Raw genomic sequence first — 26,781 nt, 5'->3', positions numbered from 1 at the left:
CAAGGAGAACATAATAGCCACAGGACAGCACTCATGTTCGTAAATTTTATCACTTGTTTAAGGTAGCATTTGGCAGTTTCTCTGGTGTAAAGTTATTAATTTTCTCTTTCCTTACTCTGTTCTTTGTAAACAAGTCACTAAGTCTAGCCCACTTCAAGGGATGGGAGGATCAAACTTCATCCACTGGAGAGGAATCTACATATTTCATTTGGAAATCTTCTGTAATGAAGTTTTGTTCTTTTTTCAATCTTTATTTATGCAATTTTTAAATTTATATATGTATAGACTCAAGGGTATTTATTTTATAATTTGGGTTTATGTTATTTACATTGTTTTTAAGTTTTTTAGCTTTGGTCCCACATGCCCCCGTCCTCTTGTTTTTTGAGTTCTTCTTAACTTTCTGGTACTACAAAGTACTCCAGGCTCATCCTGTATTTTCCTTTCCAAGGGCTAGAATCAGTGATTTCTCTGAGCAATTTTCTTGGACAATGATATTTAGAAACCAAGATCTGATGGAGGGTATGCTCACTGCTCTTGAGGTGTCATTGCTTTGAGGCCTTCTCATGGACAGAGTTGTGTAATATATGTATGTATACATATGCATAAACACATTTATCATTGTTTCTGTGTCTAATCATCTGAATATATCTTAGGCTAAGTATAAATTTATATTGATGTCTCTGACTCTTATCCTGTCATGTGCTTTTAATTCCTCTCTCTGTTGCTTTATTTAAAGCATAATGCAGACATTGGCACTGAAGAATGTAAATATTAAAAAGCAGTTATACACAGTATTCATAGATATATCCATAATTAATATTTGACATATTAGCAATGTTTTAATCTATCCCATGAACTAATCCTAATTAATCATAAGAAAACTAGATATTTATGGAAAATAGGAATTGACTCAAGTTAAACATTTATTCAGTGGAAGAACCAGAAAACAGTACATGAATTAGGACAGATATGTCAGATGTCTTAGTAGTGTTTTCACATTTATTTCAAGTTGGGGTGAAAAACCTCCCACATTACGTTTAAGATCATGTGTATATGGTGACAATGAAGATACAGAATGGGAAAAGAGAAGTTGGAAGATGAGAGTGATATAAAAAGTACTTAAAGCAATAAATATAGATATGAGTTGCATTAAATATTTATATGTTAATCCATTTTTAACTAGATAGAGTTAATATAGTAAGTTTAAACATTTCTAAGCAGCATAAATGCCTTAGGAAGGATTTATGGTAATAAAGTTATTTGAAATTTCTTATGTATATGTTAGCTGACATTAGCATAAGTAAATTGCTTCTGTTCTGGAATTTCTCTTAAAGCCACTTTTGAATTTGATAATTCCTTATCTTTTAATATTCAAGTCATACTTAAATGAGAAATGAGAAGAAAATTGTGTCTGTTACTCCTGGACATTCAGTATGTTCAAGGATTTCTAAGCATAGCACATGGAACTAACTACCATTATGCAGCCACTGGGTGCCAGATTCTACACAACTCAAAATAGAGACCTCAATGATCTACCGAGATAGGTGATCAACTATAATAATCTTTTCCTATATTTGGTTTATTTCTATGGACTATTATTTTGGAACTCAACAACAGAGCAGCAGAGGGCCTCCCCTGATAATATCTAAGCTGGCAGTCACAAATGCTTTTTTAGCAGTTTTAACAAGTATCCTTTGTGAGCATGGAGAGAAAATAAACTTGACAGTCTAGTATTGAATCTTCTTTCACTCAGGAAAATGTCTCTTAATTAAATCCTAATACTTGCCTTATCAGTGACATTGAGACTCCAAGGAAACTATGAATAGTGCTTCACAAAACTTACAGGTTTTTTAGAAAATAATCAGCAATATAAGCTCAAGAACAAAAAAAAGGACATAAAATCTAACTCCTCTTTTTTCCATGATTCTTAGTTGGTTGAAGCAAATAGACATCAACTGTAAGTAATTCTTGAAAGAATATTCAGTGCTGTAATCCAACTGTATAATTATTTAATAATAAAGGGTTCCAGGAATAGTGATTTAGGATATTCTAGCCAAGTTTAAGTGATAAAATTCTATTTTACATGTTGAGTGCCCTGATGTTCTGTGTAGTAGTTTCCTTCCTTTTATCCCCAAAGTGTTTATTTATTTTGAAATTTTGCAGTTGCCTCATACATTCTAAGTAGCTAGAGTTTTGTTTCTTCTTAGTTTCTTAGATATCTGAAATTCCTTTTTTTTAAAACTTCGCAAACATTCCAGACATAGAAAGTAAGTACTTAAGTTATTTTCCATTATCTGAGGAAATATTTTTTGAGTTGGATGATTCTTCCAAATTCTAGAATCAGATTCTTCCAAATATTAGTACATTTTTACACATCATTCAAAGAGGCACATTTATTAATATAATCAACAGTTTTATCAGAAAAGCCTTTAAGTTTTGAGAAGCTGTCAAGCTCATGGTGGCAGATATGAGTTTTCTAAAATTTTAGTTTTTATTCAAAAACAATTTTTTTATTTCTATTTTTAATTGAGATATAGTTGATGTACAGTTTATATAAGTTAAAAGTTCAATTTTTATTATTGGCAACAAATTCTGTTATTTGTTTTCTTTGAAATGACTGACTTACTTTATCTATGTTCAAGAAAATATTTGTTAAATACTCAAGTCTGAATAAGCATAATTTGTCTGTCAGTTGTTTCATCAAGTAAAAATACTCTTTCATGGTGAAAAAGTTACTTTACCATCAACTCAAAAGAATTGCATACGTGCTTTTAGATAACCATCATATGTCAGTATGCAGCAGCAAGGCTTTGTATGTTCTGGTTTCATCACACAGAATATTTTTAAAACATGTACTTAAGATGAGCTTTCATAAAATTGATACTTTTTACTGATATCAGAAAGACAATCTTCACTGCAACTTGTTTTTCTCTTCTGAGTGCATGGTGGAAAAAATAACATAACTATTCATACAGCTTGGTACCACTGACTTGATTTGTATTAACGCAATGGGAATTTAAATCATCATGGAAATGACAACAAAAATGTTTCTGAATAAACCCTGAGATTTAAATTGGTTATTCAACTCTGAATATTTTAGCACCATTTCTATTCATTTCCAAGCATTCCTATAACAGAATATTTTCTTTGATGATAAGTGGTATTGATCCAACAAAAAAGCACAGAACAAGTCTACCTATTAGTTATAGATTCACCTCTTTGTAAAGCATAGTTACAATTCTGCCGATAACATACAGTATCAATTCATGTTTGCAGATAAATCTTTAATTTGGCAAGCTACTGTATTTTTGGAAAATGGCAATATGTGATGTCTATTACTGACTTTTCATCAAGCAGGTATTCAGCAATGTCAATGTCATAAAGTTTTATTAATCATTTAGTTACTATGTGCATTTCTCAAACCAACATAGTATGATGGCATACCCTAATAAGCTGCTCCAGTGGCTATTTCATTTTCAGTTTGAAAAATTATTTTTTAAAAAATGCAGGGCTCCTGAAGAGCGCATCAAGTCTATGTTTACAATATTTAATTCAGTTTTCTTTTAATATCTAGGCAGTTAGTCTTAAAATGATGCTACAACTTAGCTGGCAGCATAAAATTATGGGAAAATCTCTTGTTACATAAGACATAAATTATTAACATCTATAAAACCTAAAGAAGGATAAAGTTTGCCATATCTGTGCTCACCACTTATACATTTTGTCCATTTTCTTTGGAGTAGATTCCTTTTCATGCATCAGAAAACTATGATACATCTGTTTCATGTTTTTTCAGCATCACCAGACATAGATTATGTGGGCTGAAAGGCAAGTCTTCCATCTCTGCCTTTTAAACTCATAGTCCACTTTGAAATATTAGAAAAATACATAACAAATACGCTTTATTTTATAATAGACTAACACTATATTCTTTTTTTAATAGATTTTATTTATTTATTTATTTTTGGCTGCGTTGGGTCTCTGCTGCTGCTTGCGGGCTTTCTCTAGTTGCAGCAAGGGGGGGGCTACTCTTCGTTGCTGTGTGCAGGCTTCTGATTGTGGTGGCTTTTCTTGTTGCAGAGCACGGGCTCCAAGTGCATGGACTTTAGCAGTTGTGGCACGTGGGATCAGTAGTTGTGGCTCGAGGGCTCAGTAGTTGTGGTTCTAGTGCTCTACAGTGCAGCCTCAGTAGTTGTGGCGCACGGGCTTAGTTGCTCCACGGCATGTGGGATTTTCCTGGACCAGGGCTCGAACCCGTGTCCCCTGCATTGGCAGGCGGATTCTTAACCACTGTGCCACCAGGGAAGCCCTAACACTATGTTCTAACATTTATCGGATAAATGTGAAATTGGGAAGATTATAACAGATGTAACTGAAGATAGCAGTAAGAACACAGACGTATCCAGAAGAGTATGATTTAATGTTTGAACATGTACATATTTATATACTAAATCTACTCACTTAGAAAGTTCTAGAAAACCAATACACAGCTATACTCTCAATTATTCAAAAGAGTGCTGACATCATTATACAGCATGTAGCTTCTGGAAAACAGAAACAAATACTTCTCTGCACACTCATGAGATATTGAGAGTGAACAAGAACAATAATGATTTAGTAGTATTATGAATGCAGTATGATCTTACCAACTCCCAGAGCGGGTTACAGATTCTTCCTTTACTACTACAGGACTAAAATTAAAATACTCAAATTTATTATATATACAAGGATGTGTATTGTTTTATAATATATACTTTGAGACATACATGCATATGTGTGCACCTAGCTCTGACATAAAATAGATTTCTTACTGTCAGTTGAATGAACACAACTCCACCAAGAAAGCAGGGAATAACAAAGAGAAGGAAGTTGGGCTGAGGCCAGTGGGGTCATACAGAGGGTGGTGGGTGCAGATCTTCTGATTTTTCAGAAATTTGACTTTCTATAAGATATATGTTTCTATAAAAAGATTGGCAAGCGATAATTTTTATAAATGCTATTTGCCCCTCCCCCCAATACATCATTTTACTGAATTAATTTGTATCATGGTAGTTTTCCAAAGAAGATTGCCGTAAAATAATTTAAGAACCTCCTCTGATTCTCATGCTCCTCATACTCCAAACAATTTTCTTGACTCTCCTTCAGTATAATCAAGTATAAACCTTGATTAAGTACTCTCTTCTGATTCTCTCCTCCCATTACTATTCACTCTTCAAGCCTTTCCAATTTGGCTTCCTGCATTATCACTATATTTAAACTGGTTTTGTAAAGGTTACCAATAAATTCCACACTCAAAAATCCAATAGACACTGTTAATCTTACTAAATTTTTCTGAAATATTATAAATGTGCACCGTTTTCTCATTGAAATAAAATTATCTAGCTCTTTTTTTAGTCAGACAGGGCAACCTTTCTTGCTTTCCTTTGCTTGTTTATGTTTCCAGATGTCAGAGTGTCCTGGTTGTAAGTCTTGCAAATTTAGCAATGCCTTCTCTCTTCGGCACAGTCCTTGCTATAATCATTTTGACCTGAATGGGAAGGAAATTGAGGACAATAAAAAAAACATACAGGTTAATTCGAATGATTCGTTATTATCTTATTTCTTATTATATAAAATTCCAAGCATTACTCACTCTGGTTTTGCGTTAAACAAGATAGGCTTCTTTGATATAAAATTTCTGGACCTAAGACCAGACAGGCCTCACGAAGCACTGACAATTAGTTATTTTATCATTATAATTATAAATGTAGAACAGAGAAATTTCTCCCAAAGCCTATCTCCAAACATTGTGAACAACTAGGCTACAGTTTCTTACCTTGGACATAATTTGTGGACTCACGTTAACATCTCTACAATTTTGTTTTACTTTATGCAAAGGAATATGCTTTCTCCCAGTTTACTTATAAGGGCGTAAATGACAAAAGAATAAGCAGGCAGGATTTCTAAACTAATGTTATGAAGCAAGGGAATTTCAAGTGTTCCATGTAATTTAACCTCTTTGCAGATTAAAGGTAGCTGTAGAATCTTTGACACTCCTCTTATTGAAAGGCAGGTCTTTTTTCAGTCCCTTTGAATATGAGCTGACCTGTGACTGCTTGAAGTAATAGAGCATGAAGGACATGACACTATGTCAGTACTGCCTCTAGCCTCTTTAGGCTCTTAGCATTCCTGAGGAACCCTGAGCTGCCATGTATGAACTTAACTGTACACTGAAGAGACCACATAGGGTAGCCCTAAGGCTACCTGGAGAGAGAAAGGGGACCAGGTGATTCCTTTCTTCCAGCTGTCACCACCAGTTCTCCAGACTAGAGCTGCCAGTTGAATACCACCTAGTGACTCCAGCTGATGCCACATGGAGCAGAAGTATCCAACAGCAAGTTGCACCTGAATCACTGATTCCAAAGTTATGAAATACGATTAAATTGTGGTTGTGTAAATTTACTAAGCTTTGAAGTAGTTTGTTAGGCAGCAGTAGATACCAGAATAAAATTTGGTAACTGGTAGTTGTTTGCTACCATAATAAAAATCCAGAACATGTGGCATTGGCTTTGAAACCAGGTTAGAATTTGAAAGGACCTTACTTTTAGTGGAAGCTGGCAGTGTTACCTGAAAAACTGGATTTGCCTCCTGGTGGGTGTTGAGTCAAAAGACACAACCAAACCAAAGAGTGGGAGAAGAAAGTATTTATTAATGCAGCAAGTAAGAAGAACAGCCGGGATCTTGCCCAAAGCATTGTCTCCCCAACAGCAAAATTGGGAAAGTTTAAAGCTAAGGGTATGTGCATATTCATGAAGAGGCTTGAGCAGGGGAGAATTCAACATAGAATTGGGACAGATTCTGGCCAAGTCCAAGCTTTAGTTGATTGAAGTCATGAGGGTCAGAAAAAGTTAACATCATCATCTCTTAGGTTCCAGTTGATTTGGTGGTTGAGCACTTCAGGCTAATCTTTACCATAAAAACAGAACTGGGAGTCTACAACTGATACATTATCTTTGCTATCACTACTTCTCTTGCCTGATAACAGTCCTTTATCCTGCATTCTTTTCTTACTTAAGATTATAAATTACTGACACCTGCTCAAAGACAAGCATTGTGGCCAGGCTTAGATCACAAAATAGCTTCAGCCAAAATGGCTTCTCTTATGTGAAGAAAGGCATGCCTGGTTCTCTTTCTCTGGGGATCCTCTAACCTCGATCATTTAGCCACCATCAAACCCCAAAAATAACATAGCCAGATGAGAGAGCACACACTGAGATGAGCGGAGCCAGTCCAGACTCAGAGAACTACTCAGCAGAGTAGTGAACTAAACAGAATGCTTGTTTTTCAAGCTGCTGAGTTTCGGGGTGGCTTGTTATGAGGCAAAATGTTACTGATGCAACCATTTTAGCCTATGTCCTAACTATTACAGAAAAGTGGTACCAAGAAATGGGTTGCTGTCATAGAAATTACCTACATTCAGAGCAGGCAGCAAGGATAAAATTAGAACAGGCTAGAAAGCTAAGGATGTAAGTTAGGGAATGACAAAACATCTGTAAAGCCGTTACCTGAAATACCTTGGAAGTTAAACTACATAACGACACAGCCTATAATTTTTGCATAATTGATTGCAAAATTGATTGCTTTTAGAATGTGTGTGTATTTCAGTAATTATTCAAAACATTACAGTAAAATCAGGAAGATATGAACCCTTCACTAGGGAGAAGCTTCCAATGCCCACATTATCTATTCTTATCTAAAGAAAACTATATCCAATATCTTGTTGGTGATGAAATAGAATTATATCTAATATAGTAAAAATAAAGTAGAATTAACCTCCACTGGAGAACAGTGTATTCTTGTTTGCCCTATAGCTTTATGGAAGCCAGTCTCCAAGATGACCCTCAGTGACCCAGACTTCCGAGTACTCATGAACTTGTGTGGTCTCCTCTCACGTTGAATAGGGTAGACTTGTATGATCAGAGGATATTAGGGAGGTGAAAGTATATAATTTCTGAGGCTAGATAAGAAAAGGCATACTGACTTCTGCTTTTGTCTCTTGGCTCGCTCACATTTGGGGAAGCCAGCTGCCTTGTCATGAGAACACAAGCAGTCCTGTGGAAAGAAATATAGAGAATTAGGTGGAGGACAGAGGCCTCCTGTCCACAACAAGCTGGCCATGTGAGCAACCCACTCTGGAAGTGTATCTTCCAGTCCTAGTCAAGCCTTCAGATGATTGCAGCCCTGGCTGACATTGTGACTGAAATCTCATGAAAGTTCCCCAAGGAAGAACTGCTTAGCTAAGTGGCTCCCAATTTCTGATCTGCCCAAATTGTGAGAAATTAAATTTTCTTGTTATTTTAACTATATTTTAAGACAATTTTTATTACAGCAATAAATAACTAAGGCAAACTATAAACAAAGTTTTTATGTTTAAAGTTTTACTTGAAGGCTGAATTGCCACTTACTCTGTGACCTTGGGCGAGTTGCTTATTTTCATATGTTCATTTCCCTAATCTATAAAATAGCATAGTTATTACATTGTTGAGGTGTGTGAAATTTAAATTAAATAACATACATATAGTGACTAAAAAAGTACCTGGTACATAGTAAACACCTAACCTCTACAAAAAGTCATTTTTGTGAAAGGGCTAGTTGTTTAAGTTTGACTATACGACATTATCACATTTGACTGAATTCTAATACTTCAGGCTTTGTTTTCCAAAATAATACTGTTACTATTTTTTTCTCATAGAATATTTCTAGAACTTGCTTTCAGTTCCACTTTTTTCTTGTTTCACAGAATCATAGTGCATTTTGTACTCTTGCTATAAACAAACCAAGCTTTATAAAGATAGGCAGTGATAGTTTCTAACAGATGAAATAGTCATCCTAAGGCATAGCATGGAAGATATATATCACTTCAAGGTCTTTGTACAAAGTGGAGACTTCTATTAATATTAAATATGTACATCTCCAATTTTAGATTCACATCTTTATCTGAGCTTCACACTCCTTGGGAGACATATCAAATTGCAATTCTTGCCCTTTTGATGTTTACTACAGCAAACAACTTACTTCCTATGGTGCTATTCATTTTACTCTCATAAATAAAACATTTTTTCATCTATTGTATATTTTATTTGTTGTTGAGAGCAAATCCTAGGACTAGCGTCAGGGTTTATCTCTTTGGTTTTGTCATTTTATTGTTCCTTTAAGCTACTGTATATTGGGAATACTTATGCATTAACACTATGACTATTAGAAGCTTTCACTTCGTATAACTTGTGTCTGCCTTCCAACTCCCCAAATGACTAATTGTTCCTTAAATAATTCTTCCTTTTCAAGCTGAGCTATTTCTCATATATATGGTGAAAAAGTCATACTCCTAAAGAACAAATAAGGACAAAATTCACTAACTGAACTCTGTTTTGAAATTTTGAAAATTTTTACTTCAGTAATCCAGGTTAATTTTTGAATCAATCATCCCTAAGTAAACAAAATAAAAAATTATTGCTTAAGGTGGTTAATTATGTAGTAATTTAATAGAGATGCTGCTTTCTAAATTGAGCTATTCTTTATTAGTTCAACATAAATTATCAATAGTTTTAATATTTGGAAGAAAATGACAATGGGATTTTCAATTATATTATTATATTAATATAATAAACTAAGGAGAACACTTGAATACATTATATAGGAGAAAGTAGTAAAGGCTATTGTGCTATCATTGGTTTTATTCTTGAGTTGGTTAATCACCAACATGAAGAACACACTTTCATGAAGCTTTATGTGCAAAACATTGACCTACATGTGCCGGATACTTGCTTCTAGTTGCTAAGGTGGAATTTACAGGAAAAAATAACCATTTAGGTGACATTGTAAAATTGTTACTGCCAAGCAAGTCAATTTGCAAAAAGTAATATCACATTTTTGTAACATTTGTTTAAAATTATCTATCTCATGCTGACTAGTTACCATACACAGCCAGAGATGTAGGCAAAGTGGCCATCAGTCAAGTGTGTTGTATGGTGTTTAACACTCAAAAGAGAGAATGAGAACAAAAGGTCCACTCTATTTCCTCCCCATTCCTATTTCTACTTGATAAGGACAGAGCTTGTGGCTATGGAAAAATATCCAGTCATATCATACAGATACTTGACAGGAAGAGCATTATATATTCATATAATTAGATATAAATATATATATAAGTATACACATACATACACATTCCTACTGGATTGCTTCTTGCTTTACAACCCTACACAGACTCTGCAGAGCCTCCAAAGGGATTATCTCCATTCTGTGTATAAACTATAAACACTTTATATTTCTTCCTAAATGATCTGAGAGATTTGGGGGAAAAAACAGATTTTTTTTCAAAATCAGAGGACATGAGTTTTAAGAATAAATTGGTGCAGGAGTTTTCAAGCCTGTGTAATCTGGAACAATATTTACCAGAGTATTTTCTTCTAATTTAGCTCAAATACTCTTATTGTCATTATACTTTTGCTAGCTAAAATGTTAAGACATTGGTGTGCCCTATGCCCAAGGTAGAAATGGGAAATACATTTTGTATGTATAATAAGTACTTAATTATTAAACGTTGATCAAGCAGAATCAAACAGAATGGATTAAGCCCAAGAAAGAAAGACATAAAAGAGAGGAGGGGAGGAAGGAAGGAAGGAAGGGAGGAAGGAAATAGACCATCTGACACTTGATTTTCCCTCAAAAAACACCAAGTTTACACAAAGGGAAATACCTCGGTGTGTTTTCTGCTTGAGGAAGAAGAGAAGCAATAATGACCTCTGAGTCTAGAAACCCTCCACCAATGACTAGAAGTTAGTGAGCTTAAATGAGAAGAGGATTTGCAACCAGGCAGATGAGCTTTTGAATCTCTATTCTATTACTCACTCTGTAGTACTAACTATACCTTACTGAACAATTTAAACCCTATCAGTCTTTAAAATAAGAATAATAAAAATTAATTTCCAGCTTCTTTGATGAAGAATTAAATGAAATGGTATATCTAATACCCCTGACATGAAACAGTTTTTTAATGTACGTATTCTTTGGGACTGTGAACTATTGCTGGAGACCAGAACTGATCATAGGCTAAATTTCCACAGCATATCTTTCTAAATTGTTTGAGTTTTATATCAAATTCTATGCAGTAATGGCTAAACCCTATATTTTTTTAATCTGTCTATCCTTCTATCTATCAACATGTATATTATTAAAAGAGAGACTACAAATCTTCAAATGTTTATTTTAAATAAATAGTCTGGCCTAGTAAAAATTTGCAAGTTAGAAAACAAAGATGAACCAACCCAAAATAAAAAGAACAAAGGTATAAACCCCAAATTAAAAAGGCACTGTTTTTGGGCTTCCCTGGTGGCGCAGTGGTTGAGAGTCCGCCTGCAGATGCAGGGGACACAGGTTCGTGCCCTGGTCCAGGAAGATCCCACATGCCCAGGAGCGGCTGGGCCTGTGAGCCATGGCCACTGAGCCTGCGCGTCCGGAGCCTGTGCTCCGCATCGGGAGAGGCCACAACGCTGAGAGGCCCGCGTACCGCAAAAAAAAAAAAAAAAAAGGCACTGTTTTAAGTAAGATTTAAATAAATAAGAATTCCTCTAAATTATAATGTAAATTGCATGGTATTAAAACTTCGGTTCAGAACCATAGAGAAACCAATTAAAACCTTTTTCCAAATCATTTCCTTTAAAGGCACAGTTTTATTTAGACGTCTAAGAGAAAACTGAAAAATCATAGAGATAATAAAATATTTGCTACACTCAAGGAGCAAACCTGACACAACTGCAATGTTTTAAATTTTTTATATTAGTTCATAGCATAAAATGTTTATAGCATCATCAGTACATAACATATATCAAATTTCCATAGAGTGTAAACAAGGTTGAAGTACATTTAGGACCTTTTCATTTTATAGGATGCAAAGTAGGACTAACGTAAAATCGGAATAAATGTTAGTATTGTCACATTATTCCAATTTGATTATTTAATAGTTACTGATCTTGTCAATCCTAGTGAATTCCTCCAAAATTGTGGAGAAGTGTTGTCTTTCTAAATATGGTGAGAAAAAGTATAACACCATCAAAGAAAAGTAATAACTTTTTCCCGAAACATGATATTCGGAAGCTTGAGATATGAGGTAGCTAAAAGGGCTTCCTGATTATGGTAACTTGGCTCCTAACTTTATCTATAAGTAGAATTTTAATGTTATAAAAGTTATAAAAATAGATACTTCCAGTTCAATCAGAGAAAGATAAGTGCCAGGAGTGATGAATGAGTCAAACTTTGCCATTCCAGAAAAATTAGAATAAAAATATAGAATACCTGAAAGCTATGATTTTGTTCTTATTTTGTGTATGTGTGCTGTTCAATTTGTTAGACGTTCTAATGTAATATGAAACAATCTTAGTACAAGTATCCTGTCTAGCCCTGCTTTTAATTAAAAATGGTTTCAATATTTCATCAGGATATTTTCAGTGATTATTATACTTAGAATGTTTAATTATTTTGTCATTTAAGATTTCTATTAGAAATAGCAACTGGGTCTTATTGAATACCTTTCAGTTTTTGTTGTTATAGTACATTTGTTTGCTGCTTTTTCTTGTTGATACAATGGGTTAGACTAATAAATATGGCAGTGAACTACTTTAAAAATGTATTCCTTTAAAAGCTTTTTAAAGAATTAGCTATCGAACTCACTCAGTAATGCATTTTCAATACATTTAATTTATCATTCCTTGACTTCATTTATTATCGTGTTACCTGTTTTCCTATCTTTTCTTGTTTTTAAATAAGTTTTATAAATGAGTGGGACTTCCAAATTTCAGTTGTGTGTAAGGAGCTTGGAAATCTCCAGCAGTCCTAAAACAAGTAGAAAGCTAAACAGACTGAAAAGTCAACAACTATTCTTGGACCTGTAATATCAGGGAGGACACAGGGCAAACAGCTGCCCCCTGGAGAGACAGACAGGCAAACAGAGAGGTACATGGCTTTTTGGAGCAGAGACTCATGCGTGGAAACTGCTCAGAGAACCAGTGCTCGGGTAGGAAAACCTGAACTGCAATTGACAAATTTGCTGGAGGCTCAGTGTGGGCAACTCTGAGAGTGAAACACTCCAGAGGGACCTTGTCATACGTGGATCCCCAGCAATATCGTAAGATTCACCTCCAGGAGCTCAACCAGATTCCCACAGTAAATATAGGAGAAAAATCTCCTCGACCTTCAACCAGAGGAAAGGGAAAGGGGACCATTTTGAAATGTCAGAGTATTCTGCTTGTCTTAACCATGCTGGCCCTTAGGGGAAACTAGTTAAGGAGAGCCTCACTGACCTTTGAGAGGGAAACACTCAATTCCAGCCAGCTCTCACCTTCCACATGGGAGAAGGGAAACGCACAACTTCAGCTACTCAAGCCATCCTGTCCCCCCCAAGTGGAGAGAAAAGAGCTGAGAAACACTTGTGAAATTCACAATCTACAAGCATAGGTTCACTAAAAGACTCAGCCCTAATCATAAGACTGTACAATACTTCCAACCCAACACCTCACCACCACATTAACAAAGACCTATTTACAGCAGTTCCTCTTACCCAGTACAAATCTGGCTGTCAGGAAAAACTTACAAGGCACACCAAGAGGCAAAAAACACAACTTGAAGAGACATAACAAGGATCAGAACTACACATGACAGAATATTAGAATTATCATACCAGCAAATTTAAAGCAAGTAGGATTAGTATGCTAAGGGCTCTAATGGATAAAGCAGACTCCATGCAAGAACAGATGGACAATGTAAGCAGAAAGATGGAAATCCTAAGAAAGAACCAAAACAAAATGCTAGAGATCAAAAGCACTGAAATAGAAGTGAAGAATGACTTTGATGGGCTTATCAGTAAACTGGACATGACTCAGGAAAGAATGTCTGACCTAGAGGATATATCAATAGAATCCTTAAAAATAAAAATAAAAATAAAAGAAAGAAAGAAAAAAAAACACAATAGGATATCCAAGGACTGTGGGAGAACTACAGAAGGTGTAAAATATATGTAATATGAATATAAAAAGGAGAAGAAAGAGAGAAAGGAACAGAAGAATATTTGAAGCAATAATAACTGAGAATTTCCCCACATTAACATTAGACACCAAACTACATATCCAGGAAGCTTAGAGAACATCAAGCAGGACACATGCTAGAAAAACTGTACCCAGGCATCTGATCTTCAAACTACAGAAAATCAAAGATAAAGAAAAAATCCAGAGATTCTTTCTCCTCTGAAAGAAGCCAGAGATGAGTTACATTCATTTCTTCAGAAACCATACAAACAAGAAAGAGTAGAATGAAATATGTTAAGTGTTGAGAGAAAAAAAAAACAAAAAACCCACGAACCTGGAATTGTGTATCCTGTGAAATAATCCTTCAAAAGTGAAGGAACAATAAACTCTCTTAGACAAAGAAAATCTGTAATCAGTTGCCAGTAGACCTGATTTACAGGATATGTTAAAAAAATAAAAAGTTCTTCAGTCCCTCACACCATACACAAAAATAAACTCCAAATGGCTTAAAGACTTAAATATAAGACATGACACCATAAGACTCCTAGAAGAGAACATAGGTAAAACATTCTCTAATATAAATCCTACCAAAGTTTTCTTAGGTCAGTCTCCCAGGGTAATAGAAATAAAAGCAAAAATAAATAAATGGGACCTAATCAAACTTATAAGCTTTTGCACAGCAGAGGAAACCATAAACAAAATGAAAAGACAACCTGCAGAATGGGAGAGTATATTTGCAAATGATGCAACTGACAAGGGCTTAATTTCCAAAAAATACAAACAGCTCATACAACAACTCAATAAAAGTAAAAAAAAAATTTAAAAATTGGGCAGAAGACCTAAATAGACATTTCTCCAAAGAAGACATACAGATGGCCAATAAGCACCCGAAAAAATGTTCAACATTGCTCATTATTAGAGAAATGCAAATCAAAACTACCATGAGGTACCACCTCACACCCGTCAGAATGGCCATCATCAAAAAGTCTATAAATAATAAATGCTGGAGAGGGTGAGGAAAAAAGGGAACCCTCTTGCACTGTTGGTGGGAATGTAAATTGGTGCAACCACTATGGATAACAATATAGAGGTTCCTTAAAAAACTAAAAATAGAGTTACCATATGATCCAGCAATCCCATTCCTGGACATATATCTGGAGAAAACTCATTCAAAAAGATACATGCACCCCAGTGTTCATAGCAGCACTATTTACAATTGCCAAGACATTGAAGCAACCTACATGTGCATTGACAGATGAATGGATAAAGAAGAAGTGGTATGTATGTATGTATGTGTGTGTATATATATATATATATATATATATATATCTGTGTATATATATCTGTGTGTGTATATATATCTATCTGTGTGTGTGTATATATATACACACAATGTGTGTGTGTAAATATATATATGTACACAGTGGAATACTAGTAGCCATAAAAAAGGATGAAATAACGCCATTTGCAGTAACATGGATGGACCTAGAGGTTATCATATCAAGTGAAGTAAGTCAGACAAAGACTAATATCATATGATATCACTTATATGTGGAATCTAAAATATGATACAAATGAACTTATTTACAAAAGAGAAACAGACTCACAGACATAGAAAACAAACTTATGGTTACCAAAGGGGAAAGGAGGGAGGGACAAATTAGAGGTTTGGGATTAGCAGATACAAACTACTATATATAAAACAGATAACAAGGTCCTACTGTAAAGGATAGAGAACTGTATTCAATATCATATAATAAAATGTAATGGAAAAGAATATATATATATATATATACACATGTATATATAATAACTGAATCACTTTGCTGTACACCAGAAACTAACACCGCATTATCAATGAACTATACTTCAATTAAAAAAAAAAGTGCTTTAGTGAAAAGGAATATAACATAGATTAGAAACTCAAATCTACATTAGACAGGAAGAGCACTGAAGAAGAAATAAGTGAAGGTAAAATAACTTATTTTTCTTATCTTAATTGGTGTAAGAGATAACAGTTTGCTCAAAATAATAATAGCAACAATATATTAAGTTATGTATCCTTATGTATATATCTTATACATAAGGTATGCTTATGTATAAGCTTTATATACTTATATATAAGTGAAATGAGTGGCTGCATAATTGGAGGGAGGAATTAGAATTATTTTGTTACTATAAGGTATATACTACTTGTGGGCAATATAGTGTTACTTGAAAGTGGACTTGAATTAGTTGTAAATGTATATTGCAAGCTCTAGGGAAACCATTAAGAAAAGTTTAAAAAAAGTATAACTGATATACTAATAAAGGAGAGAAAATAGAATCATATAAAGTACTCAATTAAAACCACAAAAGGCAAAAAAAAACTGGAAGACAAAAACAGGAACAAAGAGCAAGGGCTGCAAATTGAAAGCTCTAATGAATATAGTAGATATTAATCCAACTATATGGATAATCACTTTGAATATTAGTGGTCTAAATGCACCAATTAAAAGACAGAGATTGTTAGAGTGAATCATAAAACATGACCCAACTATACGTTATCTATAAAAAACCCACTCTAAGTATGTAGACACGTATAGATAAAACGTAAGTGGATGGAAAAAAATATACCATGCTAACACTAATCATAAGAAAGCAAGAGTAGCTGTATTAATTTCAGACAGAGCTAACTTCAAAGTAAGAAAAATTATTTGGAAGAAGGGCATTGCATAATGAAAAAGGGCTCAGTTCTCCAAGAAGCCATAACAATTCTTAACATGTATGCTAATGACAACAGAGTATCAAAGAAGTGAGGTGAGAACAGATAGAACTACAAGAGTAAATAGGTAAACCCACTATCATAGTTGGAGATTTCAACACACCTCTCTCAAAAATGGACAGATCCAGCAAACAGAACTTCAGTAAGGACAGTTGAACTGAATAACAAGTGTCAAACTCAATATCAAGTGAATATAATTGACATCTATAGCCTATATCATCCAACAACAGCAGAATACACATTTTTCATAGGCTCACATGGAACATTCATCAAGATAGACCACATTCTGCACCATAAAACACACCTTAATGAATTTAAAACAATAGAAATTATATATAATGTCTGTTCTCAGATCACAATGGAATTAAACTAGACATCAGTAACAGGAAGATAACGTTAAAATCCCCAAATATGTGGAAATTAAACAATATATTTCTAAATAACACACGAGTAAAAGAAGAAATCACAAGAGAAATTTTAAACTATTTTGAACTGAATGAAAATGAAAACACAACTTATCAATGTCTGTGAGATACAGCAAAAGCGGTGCTTCGAGGAAAAAGGGTTTTCTGGATCAGGGAAGCTGATAAAGGCTGATATCAGTCTAAGCTTTTGTTTCATTTCACCATAAACTCACAAAAAGACCTCCTAACTATCTGGATTTATCCCAGTTTATGTAATTTTCTATTACAGATAATAGAAAAGGCTTGTGCCATTATTGGTACAACACTGTAACCTTGAAATCAAAGGCTTTAGGCTTAGAGATCAGGCTTACAAAAATGCATACATGCATCTATTAAATCTTTGGCTTCTGCTTCAAGCCAACAAAAGAAAAATTACCTTCAACAGTCAATTGCCTTTTATCAAGTTGAAAATAGTGACATACATTTTTTTCTTATCTAGGAGGAGTCATAAGATGAATTTGAGAAAGGATGGTGAAAAAAATAGGAATCAAAGTAAGGAGTGTTTTTGTTGTTTGGTTGGTTCATTTGTTTTATTTTCAATAAGATATTTTGATAATAAGCACTGGTAACATTTCCATTAAAATGGCTTCCAATGATTTCCAATCAAACAGCATTAATACCAAAAAAAGGGGTGGGAAGAAGTTGTTATATGACATATTTGAATGTGATTTTTATAATACTGTACACATTTTAGGGGAAAAGGGGTTAGCCTTTTTATATTTCTTTTTCTAGAGTTTTTAAGGCATTATATAAATTTGTTAGTCTTTTCAATAAACATTTTGTATATAATATGTCCATTCCAAAATCATTTCACAGAATATATTTAGAATCACAATAGATCTTACTAGTGTAATCATACATTGTTGAATAGAACTGAACAACTAATTCAGTATCTAAGTCCATGAAAACTTCTGAATATCTGTAGAATAAATTGGTATAAATATAGCACCAGACTTCAGATTTTCAGTGAAAAATAAATTTTAGTTTTGAGAGAATTACATTATTAAGCAAATAAGAACTTGTTTCCCCAGCCAGTATCAACTTCCTTGGGCATCCCACAGCATTCTGTCATTCCAGTGGCATTAGAGCTAGTCTATTATTGAAATTGCTTCTGTGAATTCATCTTTTATTTGTACATGTTTTATTTTAAGTTTCTTAAAGTTATATAATGAAAATATTTTAATGAGGAAATAGTAGCCTGTAGGATTAATGTAAAGAGCAATTTTGCTCCTAAGTATAAACAATGGTTTTTCATTCATTCATTCATTCATTCATTAACTTAATCCGCACTCACCACTTTCTACTTTTTAGAGATTCATGGTTGACGTATTGGTACAAAAATTAAGGACCTTCCCTGATTTTAATTTGTGGATAGGTTGTCTCTATTAAGTGAGTAGTTGTTAAAAACATCTTTAAACTTGGAAAGAATAGGTTATGACTGCAGAATTCCAATCAGAGTTCAGAGTCCTCAGCACTAATGAAGAATTTTGTTAACCCTCCACAAGGTAGTGTATTTCACTCAGAGGATAGAGTTACAGGTGTGAAATTCCACTGGTGAGGCAAGATGCAAGTGGAGAGTGGAGAACCCCAAAACTGGCTAGGAAGCAAAATGATTAGAATTAAGGCTGGACACTCAAAAATTTGTCTCCCTTCTGTGTCATTATGTCCATGGTTACAGGGACACAGTTGAAGCTGTGTCTTTAGCAGACTATGAAATATTTTGTGTATATTTACATCTTTTCTCTCTGACTTTTGAATCTATGATATTACCTAACACATAATGTTGCTCAGTAAGTGTTCGTTGAATGGGTAAAATAAAATAAACTCTTTGTTAAATGAGAAATGCCATGAAAATTAAAAATATGAGTTTTAGGGCTTCCCTGGTGGCACAGTGGTTGAGAGTCCGCCTGCCGATGCAGGGGACACGGGTTCGTGCCCCAGTCCGGGAAGATCCCACATGCCGCAGAGCGGCTGGGCCCGTGAGCCATGGCCGCTGAGCCTGCGCGTCCGGAGCCTGTGCTCCGCAACGGGAGAGGCCACAACAGTGAGAGGCCTGCGTACCGCAAAAAAATAAAATAAAATAAAATAAAAATATGAGTTTTAAAGACCAAGAAATTCACTAGTCTTAATAAAACCCAATATTCTCCAAAACATTTGGTAATGATTCCATACCAAAGGTAAACCTTTTAAAATATTCTCTAAGACCCATGACATTTTAAAAAAATCATAAAGGTTGATTATTTTAGTCTAGCACCAATTTTAGGTCACAAGTACTTAAAACAAATCAATTTATTTAAAAGTTCTGTTTTTTGTAATGACCCTTTATAATAAAACGTTCCCAATACCTTTGAAATTTTTCAAAATGCCCTGAAGTATAATTCCTCCATTGTAACTGACCTTGTGTCAAAACTTTGTTTCAGATCAATATATTTAATATCTCTATTTCATCTTCTGCCCCGTTATTGAAATGAAAAAAATGATTTATGTTTGCAGCATATGGCAAATCACTTCAAGATCAAAATAATAATAAAGTAGCATATTTTAAAACAAATTAGTTTAAATGAAAACCTGTCACCATTAAGACTTGTACAAAATATTCATTACAGCTTTATTCAGAATAGCAAAAATGGAAAAACAACCAAAATGTCTATGAGTAATCAATAAAATGGATCCAACTACTAAGCAATAACAAGCAAAAAATTACCCACATACACAACATGCATGAACCCCATAGGCATTGTGCTAAATGAAATAAGCTGGTCACAAACAACTTCATACTATACGACTGCATCTTTTTAAGTTCTAAAAAAGGCAAAACAATAGTGATGGTAGATCTGTGGTTGCAAGGGGCTGGGGATGAGAAAAAGAGACTGACTACAAAGGAACACAAAGCAGATGGGATGAAACTGCTGGAACATGTAGAGGAGTGAAAAATCAAACCCGAATAAAGATGGTTGCTGCAGAGTTAACCATTTTCCAACAGAGTCTAAGCTCAGAATAAACTGATAGGAGATGCAGGAATGAGCAGTGTATCTACCAACTTTTAGGTCAAGGATAAACCAAAGCAGGATAGAGAGAGGGCACTTATGTCTCTACATGCCATTCAGTAGTAACTTATAAAGATCCAGAATAAATTCTAGAAAAGGCAACAAGGAAAGAAAATGTGCAAAAAACATTATATTACTTCCAAGCATGATTTACCCCAGCTAAACCACTGAATAACAGAGCTCAGTGGTTTTCAAACTGTGTTCTAGGGGTTATTTTTGCAATAATATAAACTCTTAGTAATGTCGTTGTCTTTTTCATTCTCATTCTCTCCCGATGTATAGTGGAAAACTTCTCAGAGACTATGGGATATGCTGACATCACTCTGAAGATTAATGAAATGTGTGTTTCTATATTCTTGGGTTTTAAATGGTTTTTGGTTTTAACTATTAATGTGGTAGACATTAGAAGAGATAACTCACATAAATAAAAGTACAGAAATAAGTCCTAAGACCAAAAAGTTGGAGAACTGCTAGTGTAGTTAAATAAATAATGGGCCACCTACCAAGATTGGAGCTAGAACCACCCCTTCCCTCCAGCATAAAAACCAGCACTTGCTTCCAAGTCCAAGCTGTGAGAATTACTTTCTAACCACAGCAAAATATTTCATGGGGAGCTCATATGGCTGAAAAGCCGAACATAGTTAAGTTTCACTGCAGACCTCTGTAGGGGACACAGATGAAAAAGAAAAAATCGAAACATTCCTCCATTCAATAATGTAACATTACCCTACAGCATTTCAAAATAGGAGCATCCTTATTTTAGTCTGCTCATGACAGACCACGTATGCTCAGAGGAAGCTAATTCAGAAGAATAAACAGACTAGCACAACTACAAGAAAAATATACTACATCTCAGAGCGCTGTTCTTGTGGAAGGAAAATCAAAAGGGAGTAGGTATTGCCAAGAGAGCTCTCTAAAATGAGGTTGAGAGGCCATTGAGGACGTGTGACTTATGCACATCTCAGCCTGGATGGAATCTGACCTTTTGCCCACTTATTGTCCTAATGAAGGCATCCAGAACATCTGCCAGAAACTCAAGATACTTTTGGGACCCTTACCCTAAAACAACTCAAGACAGACATCCCTTAAAGACAAATATTTCCCTTCTGGTGTCAGAGTACAGCCTCATGGCTTTTGTCTTTATAAGCCCTGGACCACTTCTCTTCCCCAGAATCCTCTTTTGATTTAACTCAAATCTGAGTCTCCTGAAGTGCAATTAATAAGACCCCCAATAAACTCTCTTCTTATTTGCAAACTTCTGTGTATTTTTTTTGGTTGACACTCTCAAATATAAAAGCACAACAAAATACAAATATTTGAGAAATATAAAAAATATTAAAGAAAAATTTACTATGAACAATGAGGACAACTGGTCGAGCCAAAAGCTGTATCTATGAGTCTTAGGACAAAAACATAACACTATGAAATAAATATTATAGCAAGAACCAAGAGCATGTTATATTCAGAAAAAACTAAAAACTAACTTCTCTAGAAGGAGAGCAATCAGAAAATAAGAAATATGTTAAAACACAATTTCTATTATATTTCAATAGAATGTCTAGAAAAGATAATGCACTTGTAAGTGACCTTCAATTTAAAATGTAAAATTCTCCTGAAGGTTCAACAATAAGTAAAAGAAATATAAAATGTAATAGAAAAGTTTAGAGATATAGAGCCCAAAGCCATATGTTCAAGCATCCCTATTAAAAGAGAATCAACAAGAGAAAACAGAATTTAGGGCTATAACTAATAGCTGAAAATATACCTGACTTATCTTTACATTTAGATAGTCTACTAATGTCTGGCAGAAAATTATTTTAAATATACATATATGTAGATATATACTCATAATGTTTCACAAAAAATAATTTAAAATGCTGAAATTTTTAATAATTATAATAATAACTTTACCTCCACAGTAGCAAGAATAAGACTGGCACAAGATATGTCATGAATAATATTTGATGCAAAGTGTGACTGACAAGCAGCAAGTCCTTTGTCTCTTCAAAGTTTTGATTATCATTGATCCTAGAATTATACACGACAAAAACAGTAAAATGTGAGGGCAAAATGAAAATATTTTCACATATGTAACAACCCCAAAACCTTATCTTCCTGATAGTCTTTCTAAAAAACAGTAATTTTTTTCATCAATGAAATGAGTTTTTAAGATCTTCATTTTCCTAATCAATAAATTCTGGATGGTTTCCAATGGGCCATTTCTGCTTGACATTTGCTAACAAAACTAACAAAAATATCAGTTACGAAAACAAAAATGACTTGATGAAGCGCACTAGAAAATGTAAAGGAGGAAGATGTGCTCTACATCTAACCCGGGAGTGCGATGGATAAATGTGCCATTAGGCAGGAGCAGCTGGCCCAACAGTCTGTGGGCCCAAATTATGTTAGGAGAACATATGAGAACTACTAGTGAAGTGATGAGAAGTCACTCATGACCCTGTACAATTTTACTGCATAACTGATGAAATCTATTCCTAAAATCATATATTCAATCATTTATCTTCCAGGGCATACATATGAAGGAAGCAAACCTAGGTATATGCATACAGCATATATATGTGATATGCTACCACCCATCCACAATGGTTGACAAAAGCATTATCATTATCTCACATGGTAAATGTCCATCAAGGGTCAGCTGGGGCTCTACTTTGCTTTGTCTTCACCTGACAGCCCAGACTATACATGTTCCATTTTTGGGTTTCCACATTTGTTGAGGTGGGAAGGAGTGCACGTGGTAAACTGTTCTCAAGCTCCAGATTTTCAGCTGGAAGTATGGAAATTGCATGTTTTCACGGACCTTTTTTTTTTCATCAAAGCACAGCTAGCTTTAAGAGCAGTGAATTGCAATTCTCTGTCTAGAGGAGAAATGACCACAAATTTCTGCTGAATAGCATTTATGACCAACATATTTTAAAGAATTAATACCTTTTGTTTAATTTTATCATAATATCATCTTTGACACAAAAGGATTAAACTTATTTCTGTAAAAGAGGGGTATTAATACTTTTAGCACATGCAGATTTAAGTCTGGGTTCTTATCCTATGGCCAAAGACCCATTATGTAATTAGGAGAAAATCATCCTGTCTCTAAGATCTTCCATTTTCCCAGGCATAAAGTCAATCTCAAAGATCTTCAACTTTCTTATCAATAAAATCCTAGAAGGTTTTAAAGGGGCCTTCCCTTCTTGCTTGACATTTGCTTCTACTTTACAGACAAGACATAAGAAATTTAGTACACAGAAAGGTTAGGTGACAAAGAATTTCACAGTACATGTTCATGATCAATTTGAAATTGATTACACTATTTATATACCTCAGATTACATATATTTTATTTCAAATACACACAGCAAATCCCCCAAAACAAAAGCAAAGGAGTAGTAATAATAATCTCAACTGCAAAAACAGAGTCTGTCTTAAAAAGGCCAAGTGATCTATTTTCTTCTTCAAATCTCCATTTGCCTATCACATACTGGGCTCTTAGAGGCAAATGATGGTTATAGAATGAAAAAATTAGATAAATTTAGAAGTGCTCTGAAAAATATGTCATGTCATAGTCAAGACAGTATCTAAGATGTATTGCATGAAACAGTTATCAGCAAAATGCTCTTCAATCTCTGCAGGATTCTCTACACTTGAAAGAACAGATGCTCATTGTATTTGATGAGCTGCAGAACCACTGCCTGCATTGAAAATGAAACAATCAGGAGTGAAGTGACGTTGAGGTGCAGCAAAATCAGCCACTTTGCAACAAGTTTATATTCAGCCACTTTTACCTTCCTTGAGTAGTTTGTGAGATTCTGGTAACAAAATATCAAGAAAATATTTATTCCTTTTTCTTGATTTTAAATTATGGATTTGCTTAATTCAATTTTCCTCTCAATATGGGAAACAGCAAATTAAATACATGCAACCAAGATTTTTATTTTCAGTGATACAAGTAATACAAAAATTACTGCATTCTCCTTATAAAAATGCAAGACTTGTAATGATAAAGAAGTTAAAAATAAAATTATCTTTCATTTTCATATTAAAATTGTCTTTCAACATTCATTTCATGTTTCTCTCCCAGAATCAGTTACTGGTTTCAGTTTTGTGTAAATGTTTACAAGTAATGTTATATGTTTATATGTCTCTCCACGTATAAAGTTTATGTAGATATATATTGTAAGTGTAAATATGTTTGTATTTGTGTGTGTTTGTGTATGTATATTGTATTCAAGATATAAATTACTGAGTTGTAATGTGTTTATTTCTGTGTGCATCGTGTTATTTCTCAAATATAAAGATCTCCTTCAATCTTTTTGAAGTTCAGTAGTAAGCTGATATTAAGTGAGTATGTTAGGATATGATCAGACTGGTTCCTAAAATGTGGAAATAATTCTATACTTATATAGTAATTAGCATTTACCCCAGGACTTCCTAGTTCCCCAAGCCACCTTGCCTCTCCCAAGGAGCCCCATGCCCCAGCAATCAGCTTGACACTTGGCTAAGGAGAAGTCCTTCAAACCTTGCTCCAGTGCCCAGGGCAGCCAGCAATTATTCTGAATGGCCAAAGAAGTTAATTATTATCAGTATCGCCCCAGGATATATCAAAATATAATTTGTCCTTTTTTTTTTTTTTGCGGTTTGCGGGCCTCTCACTGCTGTGGCCTCCCCCGTTGCGGAGCACAGGCTCCGGACGCGCAGGCTCAGCGGCCATGACTCACAGGCCCAGCTGCTCCGCGGCATGTGGGATCTTCCCGGACCGGGGCACGAACCCGTGTCCCCTGCATCAGCAAGCGGACTCTCAACCACTGCGCCACCAGGGAAGGCCCCTGTCATTTTGCCATCGGTCATTCTTTCTCCTACCTTCTTATATTACTTGTCTTCATAACATTTTTCATCTTCTAATAAATGATCAAAAATAATCATAATTACATTAACTTGATAAGGGTGGGGGGTTTTCCTGTGTTTTTACTGCTGCATCCTAATTGCCAGGCATATGGCAGCCTCAAGGAATGTTTATTGAATTAACATCCTCCTGCTCCTACCCACACTGAAAATCTCTATAATTTTTGCTAATAAAATAAACTAAAAATATCACATTGTTTTGTCAATTAGCATTTCCTGCTTATAACTGAGATTGGACATAATATTTTCAAAAGATTACTGCTTACATAAATATATATATTCTATAAATTGCCAGATTATATACCAGTTTATTGTTCACTGATTTGTTTTCTCTTATATTGGTCTCTATTAAATTTGTTGAAGTCCTTGTACTTCTCCTGAAGGCAACTTGCTATCTGACACATTTCAATATATAGTTTTCACTTATTCCTTTCCTTCATTTATGTTGTTTAATTTGCAGATTTAGCTTGGTTTCCTTTATTTCTAGGGTAGAATTTTCTTTTTAATTCCTGTAACTTAAAATTTCTGCTTTTTGTTCTTGTTACCAGCTTTATTTCACTGCAGTAAGAACAAAAGACTTGCATGACTTCTTTTATTTTGAAAAATGTATTTTTTAAATTTTCAGTAAAAGTTAGTCACATTAGACAGGCCAAGTGGGTTTGTACTCGTATTATATAACCCCAGGGCCTCAGTGACTTGGCATGTAAACATTTCTTCTTACCCTTTTTGGGTAGCTGTGGAGGCTCAGTTCTACACACTCATTCAGGGCAAATGGGATCTTGAACTTCTGTCCTCCAGGGCTATGACATAATACATTTATATTGTTTAAGCCACCCAGTCTATGGTATTTTGTTAATGTCAGTGAGTTGACTAAGACAGGGCATTTCATTTGCCCTCATCCTCGGTGGCTATTGAAGAATATGCCCAGCTTTCACAGTTCTTTTCATACTCACTGCAGATTGGGGTCCCAAGGGCTGTTTGCTTTCAAAGAGTCACGGGAATTTTCAAGTCTAGACTCATGGTTTGTTTAGCAGCACTTCAGTCTCTATTCACATCCACTCAAATCTAATCAATTCCATGTGCCAGCTATTTTTAGAAAAGTTTTCAGATCTGCTATCTTTCTTTACTTTTTGCCAAATGTCTGTCTCTCAAATTAAGCTTTCATACTCCTCTGGCAAAAGCTATACCCCTACTCTGATTCGTGTCCTGAATCATTTTATGCACTGACAGATATTACTAGTTTTCATACCATTACACTGCTATATTTTCCTGAATTACCTTAATCAGGTGAGAAATTTTAATAATAAGAAAGCAAGCTACACTCTTAGTCTGACTTTTTCTTCCAGGCTGAATTTCAGAGGCCTTTGTTGCTCCCATATTTTCATGATTTTATCTCCTGCTGTAAAGATTAAAAAGCATTTTACTGCTCCATTATTTGTATACCCTGAATTTTTCAGATTTCTTCACTACTTTTTATTTTGGCTTGAAAACAATCTATTTTCTGAGTTCATCATTTTCATGTAATACCTGGTC

Source organism: Monodon monoceros, unplaced genomic scaffold (genome assembly GCF_005190385.1).
Source record: "Monodon monoceros isolate NGI ecotype Baffin Bay Population unplaced genomic scaffold, NGI_Narwhal_1 Super_Scaffold_11, whole genome shotgun sequence".
Lineage (NCBI taxonomy): Eukaryota > Metazoa > Chordata > Mammalia > Artiodactyla > Monodontidae > Monodon > Monodon monoceros.
Note: the sequence above shows the minus strand (reverse complement) of the source record.